The sequence below is a fragment of the Pinus tabuliformis genome, chromosome J (assembly GCF_031772625.1).
Source record: "Pinus tabuliformis cultivar Carrire ecotype Pingquan chromosome J, CPIR1, whole genome shotgun sequence".
Lineage (NCBI taxonomy): Eukaryota > Viridiplantae > Streptophyta > Pinopsida > Pinales > Pinaceae > Pinus > Pinus tabuliformis.
In genome coordinates this window covers 492,252,001-492,256,094 of record NC_142295.1, presented here as the reverse complement: position 1 = coordinate 492,256,094, position 4,094 = coordinate 492,252,001, and the positions used below count along the sequence as shown (strand labels likewise).

The following is a 4,094-nucleotide window of genomic DNA, read 5'->3' as shown; positions in this document are numbered from 1 at the left end:
ATGGACAAGATCTTAGTATCAAGATAAAACATACAATAAATCTCGAGATAGATCTCGATCTATTCCATTTACACCGAACCATTTTAATGGTTATGGCCCGTTCGTTACAACTCGAATAACGTGGGATCTACCGAACCAATCTGCAAAACTTTGTTAGTTGAAAACTAAAATCTAATAGGGAAAAACAATAATTATCGCCCATGAGTGAATAGACAAAGGATCGATACGAAAGAAGAAAGATTCTTCTTTCACGTTCAAAAGAATGGAGGGAAGATGGGATCGTGATATTTCTCTGGGAGAAATACAAAATACTTCATATTTATCACATATTTTATAATAAGCCATACAAATTGTTCGAGAGTTGAGAGTTAGTCATCGATCTTGCTTTGATCCCCTATCAGAGGTCACCGACGACCCACATAAGAACAAACGTTAGCTCATTTTTTATTCTTGGAAGAAATGACTGTAGATAAATAAATTGGTTTTTCCGAGGCGGACGTAGCCAAGTGGACCAAGGCAGTGGATTGTGAATCCACCACGCGCGGGTTCAATTCCTGTCGTTCTCCCATAAAAGAAGATAAAAAATGGACTGGATCCGAATCCGATTTGTTGTGATTTTCATATTCATATTTCGGTGAAAATATTTCTATCTATGTAATAGAAATGGACACCCGAGCCTTCTTTCTTCGTGGGAAACATGAGCCCTTTATCGGACTTGAACCGATGACTTACGCCTTACCATGGCGTTACTCTACCGCTGAGTTAAAAGGGCCCCCTCATCATATATGAATGAGTGAGTCTACTATGGTAGATGGACAACAAATTGGATATGGATGATCCTTCTATCTTTATAGATATCAAGTTGAGAACACATATTATAGTAGCTCGTAGGGTAAGGATCGCTATACTGGAAACTCTGGGCTGAGCTGATACGAAACGGATGGAGAAAAGTTATGCCTGAGAGCATTTGCTGAAATATGTTCGTATTTCTAGAAGAGCCAAAGGCTCAACGGGTCAGGTCCTATTGCAATTACTTGAAATGCGTTTGGATAATATTCTTTTTCGATTGGGTATGGCTCCCACCATTCCCGGAGCTAGACAATTAGTGAATCATGGACATATCCGGGTCAATGACCATATGGTAGATATACCAAGTTACCCTTGCAAACCTCAAGATGTGATTACTATAAGAGATCAACAAAGATTGAGAGCTAAGAATATGGAGCCATTCCAGTTTATGGCTCTTTTTCTTCCTGGAAGAGGAAGATCTTTCTAAAATGAATTAGAAAGAATTCAATTAGAATATTAGAGGAGTTGAGCAAAAAAAATTCCTTGATAAAGAGAAAGAACAACCTAGAATTTCTAAAACTAGAATGGATAGAATCCTTTCTTATCTCTCGGAAATAGAAGAGAGAGAACTAAGGAATTCCGGAATTTGGATTCAAATGTGGAAGGAAAGAAGTGACGGAATATCCGTCAATGGGATTGTGGCATGTATAGTTTAGTGATACAGGTGGGTTTTATTCGTTACATTATCAACTTAAATAGTTATAGTTAAAGGATATTTGGATGGATCTCTGATCCATCCAAAGCTCTATCTATTTATAACTAAAGGGCCCGATACAACCATCAGAGTCAGAACAGTGAGCTGCACAATAACTTCTAGATCCATTTGGTTTTCTTTCACCCTCCATCGACTGAATGTATGAATAAAATGTTGTCGGGATCAATCACTTTTCTTCTATTTTGTCTTCTTCGGACTCCTACCCATTGGTGTAGTTTCGATCAGGAACCTATGGCCTTGAGCAACTGATATCGTTACAATAATAATAAAATAGATAGAGAACCCTTCAATATCTAGATAATAAAATTTGATATTGGAGAGAAATAAATGGACTAATCCATGTAACTCATTTAATCAAACTCATTGAGGGGGGAATGAAGATATGGTAGAGCTTAAATTTTTGATAACTTTTTTTCTTGCCTTTACAGCAGGTATTCTAGCTATCAAATTAGGTCAAGCACTGTATGACTGCTGATTTTTTCTGCTTTTCTTGGCCTGGCCGATGGCCAGGCCAAGAAAAGCAGAAAAAATCAGTCATACAAAACTATTTTTAACGAAATGAACAATACAATTGACTGGATTGTTCTTTATCCAACTGAATAATCGCAATATTCATTATATTTCCGATCTTGGAGAGATGGCTGAGCGGACCAAAGCGGCGGATTGCTAATCCGTAGTACGGATCATCCGTACCGAGGGTTCGAATCGCTCTCTCTCCGTTCATCCACTATTGATCTTGAAAACGAATAACCCCGAATCTTTCTACGGAACGGAAAAGGCCCATTAACCTAGAGACTTCCTATTTTGACCTTTTTTTTCATTGCATAGCACAAAATGATAAAGTTATCATTTTGACTGAGCATTTGAACTCAATATTTTATTTTTTTCCCGCAGTGCAGTAAAGTATTATTGTTTATGGAACAGTAATAGCTCCACTCTTTAGTAGAAAAATGATATTTTTTCATCAAAAATTATATCTGACTTAGTCCATAAATTGCAAAGGTATCGTTCATGAACGAATGGAAGGATTAGACTCGTTTCTTTCCTCTTTTTTTATCAATATAAATGGGACCAATCCCTACATTGTGTATTGGTACATACAAACGATAAAATATCTTTGTCTCTCCCTGCTATTATGTATGAACAAAATTGTTTCAAACCTGTTCCATCATTAGCAATGTCCAAGTGAATAGATGTTCACTTTCGAGATGATCTGGGTCTAGCTCGATAACATGATCTCTTCCAATCCAATGTGAGAAAGTTACATAGTGTCTAATTTTTCCGATAAAGGGGTGTTTGCATGGGTTTGCCTTGGTATCGCGTTCATACCGTCATATTGAATGATCCTGGACGGTTAATTTCTGTACATATAATGCATATAGCTCTAGTTGTTGGTTGGGCTGGTTCAATGACTCTGTACGAATTAGCAATTTTTGATCCATCCGATCCTGTTCTTGATCCAATGTGGAGACAAGGTATGTTTGTTATACCTTTTATGACTCGTTTGGGAATAAAGGATTCATGGAGTGTATGGAACATCACCTGAGAAACTGTAATTAATCCCGGTATTTGGAGTTATGAAGGTGTGGCCGTGGCACATATCGTGTTTTCTGGCCTGTGCTTTTTGGCAACTATCTGGCATTGGTATATTGGGATCTGGACATATTCTGTGATGAACGTACGGGAAAACGTTGTTTAGATTTGCCAAAAGTATTTGGAATTCATTTATTCCTCTTAGGAGTAGCTTGTTTCGGATTTGGAGCATTTCTTATAACGGGTTTGTATGGTCCTGGGATATGGGTGTCTGATCCTTATGGACTAACTGGAAAAATACAACCAGTGGATCCAGTATGGGGAGCTGAAGGTTTTGATCCTTTTGTTCCAGGAGGAATAGCTTCTCATCATATAGCAGCGGGTATTTTGGGTATATTAGCAGGTCTATTCCATCTCAGTGTTCGTCCTCCCCAATGTTTATACATAGGATTACGCATGGGGAATATTGAAACGGTCTTATCCAGCAGTATTGCTGCTGTGTTTTTTGCAGCTTTCATTGTTGCTGGGACCATGTGGTATGGCTCTGCAACTACTCCGATCGAATTATTCGATCCCACTCGTTACCAGTGGGATCAGGGATACTTCCAACAAGAAATAGATCGACGGGTTCGTGCCGGTCTGGCCGAAAATTTAAGCCTATCAAAGCTTGGTCCAAAATTCCCGAGAAACTCGCTTTTTATGATTACATTGGTAATAATCCAGCTAAGGGGGGGTTATTCAGACCAGGTGCAATGGACAATGGAGATGGAATAGCTGTTGGTTGGTTAGGACACCCTATCTTCAAAGATAAGGAGGGAAATGAGCTTTTTGTACGTCGTATGCCTACCTTTTTCGAAACATTTCCAGTAGTTCTGGTGGACAAAGAAGGAATTGTGAAAGCGAATGTTCCTTTTAGGAGGGCAGAATCAAAGTATAGTGTTGAACAAGTAGGTGTAACTGTTGAGTTCTATGGTGGTGGACTTGATAGGGTCAGTTT

At 38.6% G+C, this 4,094-nt stretch overlaps 1 non-coding gene across 1 annotated transcript; it reads right to left on the bottom strand.

Annotated features, from left to right (window-relative positions):
- Positions 1-700: 700 nt before the first annotated feature.
- On the bottom strand, positions 701-772 carry TRNAT-GGU (transfer RNA threonine (anticodon GGU)). Its single transcript has one exon. It is a non-coding gene; the product is annotated as a tRNA-Thr (tRNA).
- Positions 773-4,094: the final 3,322 nt, after the last annotated feature.